The sequence below is a fragment of the Moschus berezovskii genome, chromosome 4 (assembly GCF_049115385.1).
Source record: "Moschus berezovskii isolate FMDL1 chromosome 4, NW_MosBer_1.0, whole genome shotgun sequence".
In the NCBI taxonomy this organism is placed as follows: Eukaryota; Metazoa; Chordata; class Mammalia; order Artiodactyla; family Moschidae; genus Moschus; species Moschus berezovskii.
The window spans coordinates 103599486-103618232 of record NC_142463.1 but is presented as its reverse complement, the minus strand read 5'-3'; the positions used below and the strand labels follow the sequence as shown (position 1 = coordinate 103618232).

The 18747-nt window shown below is 45.2% G+C and overlaps 3 non-coding genes across 3 annotated transcripts; 1 reads left to right on the top strand and 2 right to left on the bottom strand.

Moving 5' to 3' along the window:
• Positions 1 to 312: 312 nt before the first annotated feature.
• On the bottom strand, positions 313 to 384 carry TRNAE-UUC (transfer RNA glutamic acid (anticodon UUC)). Its single transcript has one exon. It is a non-coding gene; the product is annotated as a tRNA-Glu (tRNA).
• A 9490-nt stretch (positions 385 to 9874) lies between these two features.
• Positions 9875 to 9948, bottom strand: TRNAN-GUU (transfer RNA asparagine (anticodon GUU)). Its single transcript has one exon. It is a non-coding gene; the product is annotated as a tRNA-Asn (tRNA).
• A 676-nt stretch (positions 9949 to 10624) lies between these two features.
• On the top strand, positions 10625 to 10696 carry TRNAH-GUG (transfer RNA histidin (anticodon GUG)). Its single transcript has one exon. It is a non-coding gene; the product is annotated as a tRNA-His (tRNA).
• Positions 10697 to 18747: the final 8051 nt, after the last annotated feature.

Genomic DNA, 18747 nt, shown 5'->3' with positions numbered 1-18747 from the left:
GGCCTTAGCAACTGAACAATAACAAAACAATTGATACTCAAGTCCCCAGTTCTCTTTAGATGAACACTGAAGTGAGGCTTTAGGTTTCTGGTGAAGGGAGGAGTGGAGGCGAGGGGCTGTCAGGACTGCTCCTCACATCTCCCTGCTATCACCCTGGGAGATGCCCTGGACCCTGGGATTCTACCTCATTGGCTGAAGGATTTGATGCAGAGACTCCACTGCAACTGGATGGTGGGGCACTTAACACTTGTGGAGGGGAAGTGAAGACTGCCTGAGATGCAGCCAAAACGAAAACAAAAAAGTAGAGGAAACTTCCCTGACCGGGAATCGAACCCGGGCCGCGGCGGTGAAAGCGCCGAATCCTAGCCACTAGACCACCAGGGAGCTATATGCCATTGTTCTCATAAGTTACAGTAGGAAGCCTGAAAAGAGTGTGTGGTGTCTCTCGCCCTTGAGTTCTGAGTCCCTCACTTCCCTCCAAGCAATTGTACCCGAAGAACATTCCTTCCCTGCTTTCCTCAAATGAGGAGCCCCACATCAAAAGCCGAGCGCTCTGCGGGACAGCATGACGCGCCCGCGAGGTCTGCCTGCTGTTCAAGTCCCCACGACTTGCCCGGTCCCGGCGCCCCTACAGCTGCCCTGGAGACGCGCCTTTCCCGGCGCGCGCGCGTGGAGAGCAGGTCGCCGGGGCGGGGGCAGGAGAGGCGGGAGGGCAGCCGCGCAGGTGAGACCTCGGGATCCCCGAGGTCGCAAAAGACTGCTGGCGGGTGCAGGAACCGGAGGGGCTGGATGGAAAACGCTTGCGAACAAGGCTCCGCGCCCAGGCCTGGATTCCGTCCGGTCTTCCCCCAGGCCCTGCCGCCCTGCAGTTCTCCCACCTGGGATGACGCCGGCTCCAGCTCCCTGGGCCCAGACCTCCAGTTGTCCCTGACGCCGCGCTTTCCCCAGACCCGCATCCAACCAGTCAGGACTCGGCCTTTGCCTCTCGGTCCATGTTTACTTCTGCCCACACAGTCCCAGTCCCTCCTTTTCGCGACTCTGGACTCGGGCAAACGACTCTCCCGAGAAAGGTGGTCCTTCGGGCGCCCGCTGTGCCCTCGCTCCGTCGGGGAAGGGACTGCCGCCCCCTCCTCTCGTCCACGTAGGAAGGCAGCGCGCTGGACGCAGCGGAAAAGACAGCGAATCCGCTCCTCCGTGGGAGGTCCTGCAGGGGAGGAAAGCAGGGCAGTCTCGGGAAAGGTCTTGATCTAAAGCTGCTTTCAAGTCCGCCTCTATTCAGACTTCAGCGCTGGCGAGGGTGCTGCCGCGCAGTTGCACCCGCGACTGCACTCGGAGTCCACGCGGAACCAGGCGGAGCCCCGCGGCCTGGGGGCCGGCGCGCACGCGGCCCGCGTCTTCCTCCGGGTGGGAGCCCCTGAACCTCAGACCTGAAGGAAACGGCTGTGACCGCCGCACTAAGAAAAGAAGAAGAAACCACTGCAGGAGAAAACGCATATGCATTCCCAAGCTTGTGAAGCTTTACTTCTAGAGGAAACCAGGGACAGAGACAGACGACAGAGCATTGAATTCTTTCAGCAGAAAGAAATGCTTTCTGCCCGCTGGAGTTATGCTGTGAAGTGAACACAAAAACCCCTCCTGCTTTCTGCGGGAAATTGCCTTTACCTCTCTGTGGTGCTAGGTTAAAATTCGCACTCCATGATCCGTTGAACTGGAAAATTATAAAAGGCAAATAAATTTCAGACATCATACCGGCGTGGGAAGAGAGTTTAGGGGAGAATGGATACATATTTATGTACAGCTGAGCCCCTTTTCTGTCCACTTGAAACTATCACAACATTGTTAATAAGCTATACTCCAATATAAAATAAAAGTTACTTTTAATTTAATTTTTTTGAAGTTTTAGACATTGTAAATGATAAAACAAAGCTATCCTTAAAGAAGAACCTCAACCGATGAGGAATGAACCACCATAGGCCTCCCTGTCCATCACCAACTCCCGGAGTTCACCCAAGCTCTTGTCCATCGAGTCGGTGATACCATCCAACCATCTCATTCTCTGTCGTCCCCTTCTCCTCATTGCGTGGACCGAGCCTGGCTCCGCGGCTTTCGGCGGGGCCTGGTTCCGCAAACGAACTCAGTACAGGCGGGGAAGAACGGCTCTGCCCGCGTTAATACTCGCTATTTTCAAACAGATAAAAGACCCGAGCCGTCAGCCTTTGCTGCGCTTCCTGCTAAACGTGAAAGCGTGATGGAAGTCTTTGCCTTGAACTACAGTAGACAACTAGAACGAGTCACAGCGGCAGGAACCTGCGGAACCCGGTTTCCAGTGGTCTTGGCGGGAGAAGCACTGCGGCTAAAGGGCTGCGAGGAAAGAGCGCGCGGGTCAGGGGCATCGGAGCAGAGCGGAGCGCGGGTCCTCGGGTTTCAGGGTGGATTCGAAGCATCGATCATTTCCGAGAGCCCAGAGCACTGACCACCGAGGCGCCAGGTCCTCAGCCCGGGAGGAGTACACACTTCTGGGCTGAGGGGTCTCCTGGGTTCAAACACATCTAACCCCCGGCTCCTGCGGCTTCTGGGACCTGGGGAGTCAGCGGTGGCGACCCCTGGACTCGGATGCATAGCTGTGGAACTGGAGACCCTGCCTTGGGTGCGGGACCTCCAGGCTAGACTGTTGGGGACCCAGGGACCTCGTTTCCGGGAAGGCGAGGAACCTTAAGCCAGAGCTTCAGTCTCCTCACCTGAGGGATCGCCTGTGCCCCTACAGTCCTTTTCCTTCCCAACATGTTTGTGGCCAGGCGTGGTAAGAGTTACAGTTCTTGAGATGTGTCATTCAGTTCAGTTCAGTCGCTCAGTCGTGTCCGACTCCTTTCGACCCCATGAATCACAGCACGCCAGGCCTCCCTGTCCATCACCAACTCCCAGAGTTCACTCAAACTCATGTCCATTGAGTCAGTGATGCCATCCAGCCATTCTTATTCTCTGTCGTCCCCGTCTCCTCCCGCCCCCAATCCCTCCCAGCATCAGAGTCTTTTCCAGTGAGTCAACTCTTCGCATGAGGTGGCCAAAGTATTGGAGTTTCAGCTTTAGCATCAGTCCTTCCAATGAACACCCAGGACTGATCCCCTTTAGAATGGACTGGTTGGATCTCCTTGCAGTCCAAGGGACTCTCAAGAGTCTTCTCCAGCACCACAGTTCAAAAGCATCAATTCTTTGGCGATCAGCTTTCGTCACAGTCCAACTCTCACATCCATACACGACCACGGGAAAAATCACAGCCTTGACTAGACCGACCTTTGAAAGCTCTAAATTGCAATAAATCTTCCTCTTCCTGACCAGAGGTGGTTTGCTGCAAGGCACAGGCAAGACCCTGTGCAGGGTTCCTGTGGCCTGGGGCCCTTCAGGTGGGGGAAGAGAAATGTGATGAACCACCAGGACTTCTACCCTCCAGTCTTTTCATCCTTTGTTTCAGAAACCTAGTGTCTCACATATGGAGTTTTCATTCAAAGAGAACCTGGGACTTGAGTTCTAAAAACTCATTAAGAAAACAAAAACATAAAACCTTTAAAAATACAAAACAATTTGAAATCCTTATATCTTATATTCTGTCCCAACTGCACAGTTAACATTTTCCTGCGTTTGCTTTCTCACTCTTTCCATCTACACGATTTGCTCCATCATTTGAGAGAAACTTGCAGACATCTCAACTCAAGACCACTGGTTGGGCCACTGTTGCTCCTTTCCTTTGGTCTTTCCCTCAAAACCAGCTTCTGTGGGACCTGTCCTCCAAGGCCAGGGGAAGGCCTTGTCCTTGCACAGAGTTCCTGCTTTCTCCTTCAGGAACATGAAATCTGTTTTCTTTAGGCTGCAGAGAAGCTTTATGCTGCTCTCCCCAAAGTTTAGGCCAGGCTTGCCCTGTGCTTGTAGGAACTCTACTAGGCTGTCATCCCCCCAGCACCACCTGCTCTTGGGACTCCTCCTGGTCGCCTTGCTGGGCAACGGGGTCTTGGGTCAGCCGGAGTGCTAGAACCAGCCACCTCCTGGAAAACTCTTCAGGGAAATGCAGCTGCCCTCTTGTCTCTTGCCTGGCTCTTTTTGTCCTGTAGGGAGCACAAAGTGTTTCAACTGGACAGAAAGATGAAGGATCTTTCCTGTGGTGGGAGGATGAAGGGATCAGGTGGGAAATGCATTGACGGGAGAGGGAGAGTTCTCAAGAGCTTCCCACAATTGTCTGCGTTGGTGCTGACAGAGGGTTGGCTGCCCTATGATCACGGTATGTAGTCTTGTCTCTGTCCTGGCCTTGGCCTGGCCCTGGGTCCAATCTGAGTCCAAGCAAAGAGAGGCAACCTGGTTTGCAGTACATAATCCATTGTGCCTCTCTCCAAAGTGGGGCAGTCACTGAACTTCTAGTTCCAGGGTCCCAGTGGAAGGAATCCATGGGTTGGGTTTTTTCCTTTTTCCTTGAACTTCCTTTGGTGATCTGTAACTTAGGAGAAATAAAAATTGCTCAGAAAAAAAATTTAGCTATGGATAAATTTGTGATTGTCAGTGTTAGGTAAAAAAAAAAAAGTACTTTTAAAGACTTTTAAGAATTCTAATAATTGACATATAATGACATCAACAATGTTCTTGTCATGCCATACTCCTAAAGATGACTCCATTTATGCATCATGTGTGTGCATGCTCGCAACCAACTGTTTGCAATCCTATGGGGATTCTATAGGTAAGAATAGTGGAGTGGGTTGCCATGCCCTTTTCTGGGGTTCTTCCCAGCCTAGGAATGGAACCAGCATCTCTTATGTCTCCTGCATTGGCAGGTGGGTTCTTTACCACTAAGCACCAGCTGGGAAGCCCTGCATGCATCACACTTGTTTAGTAATTTCAGTCTAAAAGCTATTTTATGTTGTCTTCCAGATTTTCTAATAATGAAGAAAATATTGGTGGCAAAGAGCTCTAATTCAATGTTTGTAGAAGTCTTGGATTTATTTTCTCTTCAAAATTCTAATGACACTGAACTGTCTGATTTTCCTACACTGGTTTTACTGGTCCAATAAGCAAACTTAAATCTTATAAATATTTTTTATAAAATTTTAAAATATGTGTTGTAGTAAATTAAATGTACCATGGGCTTCCCATAGTACTCGCAGTAAAGAATACTGCCTACTAATACAGGAGACATAAGAGATGAAGGTTCAATCCCTGGGTCAGAAAGATCCCCTGGCGCAGGAAATAGCAACCTGCTCCAGTATTATTACCTGGGAAATTCCATGGACAGAGAGGCCTGGTGGGCTCCAGTTCATAGCTTCTCTGTCCATGGGGCCACAGAGAGTCAGCTGAGCAACTAAGCCTAAATAATATACCACATGATAAATGGAGACTAAGTCATAATTCTAGAAGCCACTGTGTTAATTATTCTACCTACCATTTTTGGGATAACTACGTCATTATTTTTATAGATTATAAAGTGTCCACATGGTCACAGATTAAGTGTCAGTACTTTAAGGGATGTTGGTGAGCATGGCCATCACTGTCACTTTTAAGAAGTGTAAAACACATGCAGTGTCTGCTCCAGGAATTAAGAAGCTGTCACTGGAGACTTCTTTCCCTGAAATGATACTTATTTTAAAAAAATTTATGTGTGGAGCAGGTGTGTTCCTTGTTACCTGCCTTCTAGACTGTGAGTCACTCTTTCCTGTTCTTTGTTAGGTTTTCCTTGTCTTTTTCACTGTTAGTGCCATGGGAGGGAAATGGGAGGCCACACCTGGAAAGGACACAGTGCCAAGCTGTTATGCTTCTGCTGTGCTCCAGATGTGGGCTCATCAGGGCAGGGCTTTGCCTTGGGTTTGCTCAACACGCAGCATCTCTCCCAGAGGAGGGCCTGGCAGTTAGTAAGCCCCTAATATGTGTTCAGTGATGAAAGGCATTCTAATGAGAGATCCCAGAAAACAGAAGAGAAGAAGAGAAAAATGGGTAAAATTGGGGGCAGCCTAGAGTACGAGGGACACAGAGGGACAGACAGAAATACCCATGCACGTGTGTGCACGCACACACACACACAGATTGTCCAAGAACCATATTTAGTGTTTAAAGGCAAATGGCCCAATTATGCTCAAGAGATTCAACAGAAGAACCAAGGGAAGGTGTGCCAATAATTCTTGGTATTCAGGTCTGCACATGATGCATTATCAGCAGCAGGATTCTTGGTTCTTGAGACTTGATTTGTCTCAAGTAGGCTACTTTGTTTTTCAGAGATAGTCAGACATTGTCAAGGAATCCCATGGAGACAGTTATCAGTTTGCTAATTCACCCTGGCATAGGAGGCAGCCCAGTCATTAAAGTGTGTGCATACAATGAAGGCAAAAAGGCAATTCACAAAGGAAAGGCAGCAAATGTCTGAGACCAGTGGTTTCCCCAACTCCGTTGGTAAGCTATGTGGCAGGAAGCAATCTCAAGTCATTCTAGTCAGTCTTCTCTGGATCCAATTATGTAGGTCACTACTGAAAATGAAGAAGGAAAGAAACAGGTTGCCCTGACTGGACTGATTCCATTTTAAAAAGAAAGGGAACTCCATCTTCCACTCTTGGTGAACTTTGGACTATATATTTGGGAGGCCATGGAGATAAAGTACAGAGCAGGCCTCTCTGGTGCATGGAAACCAGACCAGGCTGACCCTGTACCTAGACTTCCCGGAGCCAAAACTAATGCAATGTCCACTATGTAATCAACCACTATCCGTAATCTTAATAATACCCATTGCTGATGTAGGCGAAACTGCATGTCCAGATGACTTTAGAATGTAAATTCATGGCTGTAACCTGATTGTATCTCTTACTAACATTGTCCAGAGTGGGCTTTAGAGAATTTGGGGGTTGTGAGCTTGGGCACGTACACTTTGGGTATAAAAAGTTGTCACAAAAATTGGTCGGGGTCCCTCACTAAAGAGGAATCTCTGCCTCAGATCCACCGGTATAATAGACTGTACTCCACTATCTGCGCTGTCCTTCTGAGTGAGTTTGCTTCCCAGGGCGCTTGGCTACAACAAAAACAATTGGAAGTTGTTGGAATACTTTCTAAACACCTTGGAGGTTTAGTTGCTGAACATAAGCAGTAGGGTGTCTGTGGGTAATGGCCACATTGCGCTTCTGTTTTATTTCTTGCTTAGGAGGGCACCACTCTCCATTTTGCAGGAGCAGATAGATGCATAGAAAGCTTGACATACTGATAAGAAAAAGATCTTTCATCAGATTGGAACAATACACTGGAATATCAATAAACACAACTCCTGCTGAAACTCAACTAAGAACATAAAAAGATGCCTTCGGCTTCTGGCAAATGTGGAGTGACAGAAATTTTATTTATCTTCTTGATTGAAATACCCTCCCCTTCTCCCCTGCTTCCAAGGGGGGAAAAAAAAAGAAAGACGTAAAACACTAGCTTTCCAGACACTGGAAATAGGCAATAAAAAGAGAAATCTCAGAGAGATGAGAAACAAACAAGGTGAGCCCTACCATTGGTTCAGCTTACTGATTTCAGAGAGATTGCAAGCTGGGCATGGGGAATAAGATCTGAGGCCAGGTCCGTGATAGTGAAGATAAAGCCAAGAGCCTGTGGAGAGCAAAGTAGCTGGAGTCCATAGGACAAAGATCCAGTGATGATAGAGATGGAAGAGTGAATCCAGACATATGAAAAAGATCTTCCTCACATAGTAAACAGAGTTCTGATCACAGCCTACTTGCAGAGAAATTGCATGATGCCAAGGAAAGAAATTCTGAAAAGATCATAGAACTGTGTCTGGTACTCACATAGGGCAGAAAATCTTACTCACTCCCACCAGCCATATTGGGCTACTCATTGTTCATTGACCATTGGCTAGAGACCTCAGGAATTTTGCCTCACTCATGGGAACACTCAGTCCTAGACTGATTTACCTAAAAATCATAAAAGCGAGGTCCAAAAACATGAAAGTAATTACAAGTCACTTAACTGTCCCCCAGAATAAATCTCAAGATTCATAGGAATGCCAAAATAGCCAATTTCCCCAAAATAAAACGTTGACAATGTCTGGCATCCAAAGAATACCAAGCATGCAAAGAAGCAGGAAAACATATCCCATAAGGAGGAAAATAATCAGTCAATCCAAACTGAACCAGATTTTAAATTATAGAGAGGATACTAAAATAGTTATTATGACTGTGTTACATATATCCAGTTAAGGAGAGATGTAGAATATAGACAAAAGATGAGACCCAAATTTCAGAGATGAAAAATGTAATATCTGGGATGATACATTCACCAGCTAGAATTAACAATAGATGAGACACTGCAGGAAAAAAAAAAGGTGGGGGGGGGATTATGGAACACAAAGCCACAATCAATTTTTAAATGTCCAGAGTGAAATTCCCACAGTAAAAAAAAAAAATATTTAATAGCATGCATAAGTGAAGGGTAGGGCAATTTTAGCAAGTCTAATATAATTGGAGTCCCTGAAAACACTGGGGGGAAATTTCGTGAAAGAAAATATTTTGAAGAAATAATGACAGAAAACATTCCAATCATAATTAAAATTATAAGCCCACTGAACCTAGGAACCAGATGGACCCTAACACATTGTAATTAAACTGCTCAAATCCACTGAAAAAGAAGGAATCTCAAAAGAAGCACGGATACTGACATGCTGTATCCAGAAAACAAAAAGATTATATCAGATTTTTCATCAGAAGCAGTGGATATAAGATAGTGGTAAAGCAACTATACCCCAGGTTAAAAATAAAATCTTTTTGAAAGGAATCAAGAAATAGGAAAATAAACTCTGCTATATACAGTTACCATCAGTTCAGTTCAGTCCAGTCGCTCAGTCGTGTCCGTCTCTCCGCGACCCCATAAAAAGAAGATGATAGTGGAATAACATCTTTAAAGGATTGGGCGCGTTGGGTGGGTGGGGGGGGCGGGGGGGACGACGGACAGTTTATGTAGAATTCTACACTTCTTCTCCCTGCTCCCCCCAAGTCTTGGAGAGATAAAAATGAAAATTTTACAGACATACAAATGTTGAAAGACTTCATCACCAGCAGAACCACACTACAAGAAATGTTAAGAGTCCTCTAGGAAAAAGGAAACTCACACTAGATGGAAATAAGGATGTACACAAATTGATGGACAACAAATGGCATCTGTGGGAGAAATATACAACATTTATTATTATTATTGGTATTATCATTACTGTTTAAACCTTTTTAAAAACATGCGACAGTTTAAAGAAAGTAACAATGAGAGACTGGACTTTATGACACAAGCAAAGTAAACATGCATGACAATAGCACAAAGGCCAGCAGGGGGGGAAATGTAAAAAGGTGGGACATGGCTTGAGGGCAGACTGTGGTGAGTTACAGACATATGCTGCAAAGCCTAGAGCAATCGCTACAATAGCAAAACACAGTTACAACTAATAGTCCGACGAAGGTGAGCGAATGAAAGCATATACAAAACCATGTAAACACTACAACAGAGCAGTTGCTCTTCCAGAACGCTATCCTATAGACACGTGCACAAGATTGATGAATGCGTATTAATTGTAACAGAACATGCATAGAGCCACATGAATTTCAAAGTTAGATGGGAAGGGTTCAATAAATATTAGTACAAACAATGGGAGAAACTTCATTGCTAAAAGGAACCCAGAGGATAACGATGAGATGAAGAATCCTGGATTCCAAGTGACCTGTTTTCCTCCAGAGCTCTTCCGTGGGGATCAGTGATGTCCTCCTGTTGTGCATAAGATTCGGGGAACAAAAGGCTAATCGAGGACTTCTGCACCTTTAGGGGAATGTACAGGGTAGAAATGACCGCACCCCCATTTCATTCTAAAAAGGTTGGGAAACGTCCCTGGGTGGGCTCGAACCACTAACCTTTCGGTTAACAGCCGAACGCGCTAACCGATTGCGCCACAGAGACGCCTGGAGGTACCGTCCCCCTCCCCCTCCCCCACCTTCTCCCTTCGCGTGCAAGCGAGCCTTCCACTCTAGGAGGAGCCACTCGCCCTTCTCCGAACAGTAATACCCGCTCCAAAGCCTCCGAAAACCAGAGAAACCTGTGGGGAAGCCGGGGGTCGGGCGATTCCGAAAGCAGAAGTGCAGCCGAGCGTCCCCGCCGCGCCTGGCGCCACACTCGCCGCAGATGCAGAGCCCCGGAGACGCTCCGGGCCTGATCCGAGCGGGCCCCAGGGAAGCTGAACCCCGGGTGGGCTCAGTGCTGCCTCCGCGTTTGCTCTGCCTTCATTCGACCGTCTGCGCCCCTGGCGTTGCCCCCTTTCTCCCTTCGTTCAGCCGGCCAAGGGAGCCAGAAAGAGGGCTTGGGGACGGTTGATCAAAACAGAAATATTAAGAGGCGGGAATGAAGCAGGGGCGGCAAGCACAAAGCAAACATAACTTCTGGAAGCCCGTGCAGAGACAAGGCCTGGATGCAGGGGAAATGAAAAATGCAACAGGCTTGAGAGGGCGTAACGGAGGGAAGGTGTGAGAGAAAATCAGGAGTGCCTGCAATTATCCAACAGCAAAGCAGCACAGTAACTGGAACGGATTTGTCAAAGTCAAAAGAGCAATATCGCATTTCGTCTACCGCACAGTGGCGCGCCGTGATCGTATAGTGGTTAGTACTCTGCGTTGTGGCCGCAGCAACCTCGGTTCGAATCCGAGTCACGGCAGTGTTTATCTTTATTTTTTGCATTGTATCTACCAAAACAACTCTTGGCCTGGTCGCCGACCGCCAAAACGAGGAGGGTCAGGAGAACGGAGGTCACTAGGTTTTAGAGCTCTGGACGTGCTCCAGATCTCGCCATTTTAAGAGAAAATATCTATAGACCAGGTTCAAGCTCTAAATGAGCCTTTTATGTATATTCCACGAGAGAAACTGTGCAGTCTTACGGGGATTTTTTTTTTTTTGTTGGAACTATTTCAAATATCAGTCATGCTTTTTTTAATATAAAATAAAACAGATTTTAAAGAGTTTACAGTATACTGCAAACTGGTCATGGTCTACACGGGATTTTCTGACATCCCACCGCCCATTTTTATCCTGAAAGGAAATTATTAAGTTGTATTTACAGAACAAAATGTTTGTATCATTAATGGGCAGCTGTTTTAATACTGTAATGTGTAGTTGTCACCAGGATCGACAGAAAATTTTTATCATTCAAGCATGGCCTTTGATACTTTCCAGGTAATGCATATCCATCCTCTGATACTTAACTCTTATGTCTACTCCTTCAGGTGAGGCTTCTTTCTTCAAGTTCACGTGAATGAATATTTAATTTTTCTATCTAGCTATTAACAAGCAACATGATGTTTTTGATTTATATGTATGTTATTGAATTCCTCACACCTTAATGCCAATATAAAACCATGTCACAAGTGATGGACATTTGGATAATTTCAAACTACAGCTTTTGGGAAAGGCTCATATAAATGCCATTCTACTAGTTATTTGTGGATATGAACATAAAGGTCCATTGAAGGAAAGGGAGTAACGGACAGGAAATTGTCAAGGAAGGCAAGACCAATAGCTTTCTATCCTAGAGGTTTTAGTATGCCAGAGTGGAGAGAAGCAGTGAGGCAGGTCATAGAAAAGTAGAAAAATATTTACTGCCGCTGAAGAGCACTAAAAAGGTGACTAGAAAGTAGATTATGGCTGCCAGTTACCATGTCTAAACACTCATGGCTCCATCACCTTATTCGCCACTAGCAACAGCTGCAGAAAATTGCCTCCTCTCACTTCTGCAATTTCTGAGTGCATCTACATAGACCTTACATTTTTCACAAAATGTAACTCAAAATAGTTCATAGGCCTAAAAGGAACATGCTAAATTATAAAAGTTCCAGAAGATAGCATAGGGGAAAATCTATGTGACCTTAGGCTTGACACTGTCTTGGGTATGAAACTCCATAGTGCTATGTAGTCCGAGACTGGGATAGGAAAAAGGATATGTAGTAACAATGGTTTCAGTTTCAAGAATTCCACACCTCAGAGGTTTCAGCGGACAAACTAGGTGCGTCAAAGACATACTTCCAACAGGAGGGGTCTACAGCCTTAAGCGATTTGGAAGCACTTCCAAGGGGCTTTTCAAAAGGGCTGCAAAAACTGATTTTTCCAAATGAGACAGTCCCTTAAAAGCCAAGGTACACAGCATCTTAAGCTGTGCATTGATTGGGAATCAAACCCAGGTCCCCTGGGTTGGAGACAAGAATCCTACCACTAGACCACCAGTGCTCTCCTCTGGGTGTTTGCTCTCGGCATCACTAGGAAGAGTCTCAGGAAAAATGTTGCAAAGTCAGTTCAAAAAATCAGTTCATACAAGGCTCTTTACTCAAAATGCAGAACAAAGCCCCAAAAGCATACCCAGAACAGAAGTTTGTATAGGAGGTTTAGGTCAGGAAACACCATCAAGATGTGGAATTCAAATCAAAATACTGGACTTCATTTCCTCACTTAGGATGCATTCTCTTTGCCCTCCCATGGCATGGTGCCTTCCAAACCCTTTCCCCTCACTCTTGAAACAAGCACCAATTCTTCCCTAAACAGGCATTCCGGATCCAGAGACAGTTTGGGAGGCTCAAAATTTGGAGATGTGCCTGAGTTACTCCAGAAGATCTGAATGACAATTAAGCCTCTCTTCTCCTAAGGCTCTTTTTCTTTCTTTCTTTTTAAATTTTAAAGCAATTTAATATCCTCTTCTCCTGATTCAATAACAGTAACATAAATTATAACAAATATTTATTAAAGTGGACACCTAAATGAATTTAATCTATTCTCTTCAGAATTAATGATTAACCAGATAAGATACTCTTTTGAGTTGTTGAAAAAGGTCAAGAATCAAATGGCCTTGCTTTTAAGCTCTTGTGTTTGAGAGAGACCTACGAAAGGGTGAATACATGAAAATTTTACTCCAAAATTTCCATTTAGCCCCACCCTCTTTGGTCACTCAAGGAGGGCATGCAGAGAAGAATGATTGCATTTGATTCTGGGTAGATGCTGGATTGCTACTCTTCTGTCTAATATAAATTTATTTTGCCCTTTGCCTTGTCTGATATTCAAATTATCCCTTTTTTATTCTTTTTTTAAAACAATTAGCCTGGTACAGGCCAAGCACTAACCCGTGCACAATCACTGCAGAGCCCCAGAGTTTCTCTCCTCCTGAGCATCTCTTTTAAGTCCTTAGAAAAGCCAAAGGATCAAAATGGCCAGTTTTCAAACTCTTGTGTCTTACAGAGACCCACACAAAAGTATAACTGAAGTTTTCACACCAAGGTTTATTCCCTTCATCACACCACACCATATCTTTCCCCTCTCCCTCCCAGCTCTTGAGTTGTTTTCAACTCTGCAGATCCACTCAAGATCTTTTTACCATAATCCCTGGGTTGGGAAGATCTCCTGGAGAAGGAAATGGCAACCCACTCCAGTATTCTTGCCTGGAAAATCCCATGGACAGAGGAGCCTGGTAGACTATAGTCCATGGGGTCGCAAAGGGTCGGACATGACTGAGTGACTTCACTTTCACACTCAAGCAAAACTTTATTTTGGATCATTTTATTCTCCACCTTTTTCAGTTGTTATACTACAGTTCCAATGCTTTGCAGACTAATCATTCTGCCTATCTTGCTAAATTTTTTTTTTTTTGTCTGTTAGTGTGTGAGAGAGAGAGAAAGACAGAAACTTTCCTTTATTTGCTCCCCCCTCGCTCTCTGTCCTTGTTTAACAACTGAGACTATAAACTATACTAGGCACTGTGCTATCTCTTGAAAATATTTTATTTACATACATAGTCTTGGTTTTTGTGGGAAATATAAATCTTTTTCTTATGAAAATATGTCTTTGGAAGACAGAGTCAAGTAAAATGTGATTTTATTAGAACACAGTGTCAAAAACAAAGTGGACACGTCACACATTCAACTCCAGCAGTCAGAAAAGTCTCTCCAGGGGAAACTTCTGAACTGAGACCTGAAGAATGCGGATGGGTTTGAAGAATGAAGAGGGAGTTGTGAAAGGCCTCCCTGTAAGAGAAGCAAGTCCCTGAAAGGGAGAGAGTTCCTGAAACATCAAGTTACTTCACTGTTGCTGGACTTGGGAATTGGCAAGAGGTATCTCGATAGTAAGGATGGGGGAGAAGGAGAGTACATGTCGTAGAGGTAATCAGATATTTTAGTGAAGGAATATGGGGACACTGGGTGGCTTTAGGCAACATGCATGTTCAGATTTGGGCTGTGCAAGGTCACTCAGGATACAGTGAGGCAAATGAATACTACTCAGCCATAAGAAAGAACAAAATTTTTCCATTTGCTGTTCATGGATGGACTTGGAGGGCATTAAGCTGAGTAAAATTAGTCAGACAGAGAAAGACAAATACTGTATGGTATCACTTATAGGTGGAATCTAAAAAACACAACAACTAGTAAATATAACAACAACATAAAAAGATAAAAAGAACAAACTAATGGTTGTCAGTGGGGGGCAACATAAGGCTGGAAGTGTGGAAGGTTCAGACTATTAGGTGGAAGACAAGCTCAAGGAGATATTGTACAACATGATGAATACAGCCAATATTTAGTAATAACTGTAAATGGAAAGTAATCTTTGAACTTGTATATTTTGAAGTCTTAAAAAAATTTTAATTAAAAATATTTTTTTACTTGCCTGTTTTAGCAAGTTAGACCATTTTCTCAGACTCTTTAAGACCACTGCATAGACTCTTTTAGGTAAAATTTAAGGTTGACAGTTGAAGGTCTAGGGTTATAAACAAGGGATCTAGATGAATCTCCAATGTTTTTCTGCAGGGGTCTGTTCTGTGATTGGAAAGAGCCTTTATCAGAGCTGTAATGTGAGCGAACAAAACCAATATTTCTATATAGTCATTTGGTTGTCCCCACCGCATGCTATTGTCTGATTGTCAATCTCTTTTGCAAGCCTTTGCTTTGAGTGCCTTTCAGTCTGTGAGTTCTACCTTCCAAAGACAACATCTATTTGGGGAGTCTTTTGTTTCCCCACCACCAGGCCCTTGGTTATTGTGGAGATTCTTTCTGGAGAGCTGTCAAAATGTTGCTTGCGGCAAAGCATTGGTGGTTCAGTGGTAGAATTCTCACCTCCTACATGGGAGACCCGGGTTTGATTCCCAGCCAACACAGAGTGTCTGAGTGCTTTTCACACTTGCTCCTTGTTTTGACTAGTGCACAGTCAGGTCCGAATACTACACGGTTCTGGACACCAGGAGCAGGAAAAGGAGAAGTGAAGACCTCGAGATGGTTCTGAACAGAAGACTGTAAGGAGACGAGGTCAACTGGGGCTTTGCAAAGCTCTGAGGTGTTTGGGTTAAATAAGCAGGGTGACAATATACAGCCTTGACGTACTCCTTTTCCTATTTGGAACCAGTCTGTTGTTCCATGTCCAGTTCTAACTGTTGCTTCCTGACCTGCATACAGGTTTCTCAAGAGGCAGGTCAGGTGGTCTGGGATTCCCATCTCTTTCAGAATGTTCCACAGTTTATTGTGATCCACACAGTCAAAGGCTTTGGCATAGTCAATGAAGCAGAAATAGATGCTTTTCTGGAACTCTCTTGCTTTCTCCATGATCCAGCAGATGTTGGCAATTTGATCTCTGGTGCCTCTGCCTTTTCTAAAACCTGCTTGAATATCTGGAAGTTCACGGTTCACATATTGCTGAAGCCTGGCTTGGAGAATTTTGAGCATGACTTTACTAGCATGTGAGATGAGTGCAATTGTGAGGTAGTTTGAGCATTCTTTGGCATTGCCTTTCTTTGGGACTGGAATGAAGACTGACCTTTTCCAGTCCTGTGGCCACTGCTGAGTTTTCCAAATTTGCTGGCATGTTGAGTGCAGCACTTTCACAGCATCATCTTTCAGGATTTGAAATAGCTCAATTGGAATTCCATCACCTCCACTAGCTTTGTCCGTAGTGATGCTTTCTAAGGCCCACTTGACTTCACATTCCAAGATGTCTGGCTCCAGGTGAGTGATCACACCATCGTGATTATCATCATCGTGAAGATCTTTTTTGTACAGTTCTTCTGTGTATTCTTGCCACCTCTTCTTAATATCTTCTGCTTCTGTTAGGTCCATACCATTTCTGTCCTTTATTGAGCCCATCTTTGCATGAAATGTTCCCTTGGAATCTCTAATTTTCTTGAAGAGATCTCTTGTCTTTCCTATTCTGTTGTTTTCCTCTATTTCTTTCCATTGATCGCTGAGGAAGGCTTTCTTATCTCTCCTTGCTATTCTTTGGAACTCTGCTTTCAGATGCTTATATCTTTCCTTTTCTCCTTTGCTTTTTGCTTCTCTTCTTTTCACAGCTATTTGTCAGTCCTCCTCAGACAGCCATTTTGCTTTTTTGCATTTCTTTTCCACGGGGATGGTCTTGGTCCCTGTCTCCTGTACAATTACAATGTCACGAACCTCCATCCATAGTTCATCAGGCACTTTATCTATCAGATCTAGTCCCTTAAATCTATTTCTTACTTCCACTGTATAATCATAAGGGATTTGATTTAGGTCATATCTGAATGGTCTAGTGGTTTTCCCTGCTTTCTTCAATTTAAGTCTGAATTTGGCAATAAGGAGTTCATGATCTGAGCCACAGTCAGCTCCTGGTCTTATTTTTGCTAACTGTATAGAGCTTCTCCATCTTTGGCTTCAAAGAATATAATCAATCTGATTTCGGTGTTGACCATCTGGTGACGTCCATGTGTAGAGTCTTCTCTTGTGTTGTTGGAAGAGGGTGTTTGCTATGACCAGTGTGTTCTCTTGGCAAAACTCTATTAGCCTTTGCCCTGCTTCATTTTGTGCTCCAAGGCCAAATTCGCCTGTTACTCCAGGTGTTTCTTGATTTCCTATTTTTGCATTCCAGTCCCCTATAATGAAAAGGACATCTTTCTTGGGTGTTAGTTCTAAAAGGTCTTGTAGGTCTTCATAGAACCGTTCAGCTTCGGCTTCTTCAGCATTAGTGGTCAGGGGCATAGGCTTGGAATACTGTAATTTTGAATGGTTTGCCTTGGAAATGAACAGAAATCATGAGTACATCATGAGGAACGCGAGGCTGGAAGAAGCACAAGCTGGAATCAAGATTGCCAGGAGAAATATCAATAACCTCAGATGTGCAGATGACACCACCCTTATGGCAGAAAGTGAAGAGGAACTCAAAACCTCTTGATGAAAGTGAAAGAGGAGAGTGAAAAGGTTGGCTTGAAGCTCAACGTTCAGAAAACGAAAATCATGGCATCTGGTCCCATCACTTTATGGGAAATAGATGGGGAAACAGTGGAAACCGTATCAGACTTTGTGTTTTTGGGCTCCAAAATCACTGCAAATGCTGATTGCAGCCATGAAATTAAAAGACGCTTACTCCTTGGAAGGAAAGTTATGACCAACCTAGATAACATATTAAAAAGCAGAGACATTACTTTGCCAACCAAGGTCTGTCTAGTCAAGGCTATGGTTTTTCCCGTGGTCATGTATGGATGTGAGAGTTGGACTGTGAAGAAAGCTGATCACCGAAGAATTGATGCTTTTGAACTGTGGTGCTGGAGAAGACTCTTGAGAGTCCCTTGGACTGCAAGGAGATCCAACCAGTCCACTCTAAAGGAGATCAATCCTGGGTGTTCATTGGAAGGACTGATGCTAAAGCTGAAACTGCAATACTTTGGCCACCTCATGCGACGAGTTGACTCACTGGAAAAGAGTCTGATGCTAGGAGGGATTAGGGGTGGGAGGAGACGGGGACGACAGAGAATGAGATGGCTGGATGGCGTCACCGACTCGATGGACATGAGTTTGAGTGAACTCCGGGAGTTGGTGATGGACAGGGAGGCCTGGCATGCTGTGATTCATGGGGTCGCAAAGAGTCGGACAGACTGAGCGACTGAACTGAATTGAACTGAGGTGTTTGGGTATATGGAGCAGCAACCACCTGGCTGGTGGGTTCGTACCTTTCAATGTGTATTTCTGTGGGCCTCTGATTTAGAATATTTGGACTTTTTACTTTTCAGTTTTTCTCCCAGAAGGTTTTAGCAACCCAAAGAGCCATCAGGTCACTGATTCACACTCTGGAGCTTGGGCTGATGAATGGGCCACAACCCACCAGGGAGCGAGAATCAAGAGAGCAGCTGTGGGCCCGGCCGACCCCCCCAGTGTCCAGGGAGGCACCGGTGACACAAGGTAGAGGAAAGCCTGAGGGGAGGCATCCGCGCGGACAGGAGTGGAGATGCGAAGATGGGGTCTTGCGCAGTAGTGGTGAGATGTCTCTGAGTCTGTGCGCCGGACGCTGTCATGAATTTAACATCGTGAGCCACCTCGGCCTCTGCGTGTCCTGTGAGCCCATCGGTGTTCCAGGAAGGATCTCATGTACCTGGAAATATGTGTCAGCAGTAAAATGTATATAGTTGTTCAGTCGCTAAGTCGTGTCCGACTCTTTGCGACCCCATGGAGTGCAGCACACCAAGCTTTCCCGTCCTTCACTGTCTCTCCAAGTTTGCCTGAGTTCATGTCCATTGAATTCGGTGATGCCACCCAACCATCTCATTGTCCATCTCTATGTTGTCCCCTTCTCCTCCTGCCTTCAATCTTTCCCAGCAGCAGAGTCTTTTCCAAGGAGCTGGCTCTTTGCATCGGGTGCCCAAAGTACTGGATCTTCAACTTCAGCATCAGTCCTTCCAATTCAAGATTGATTTCCTGTAGGATTGATTGGTTTGACCTC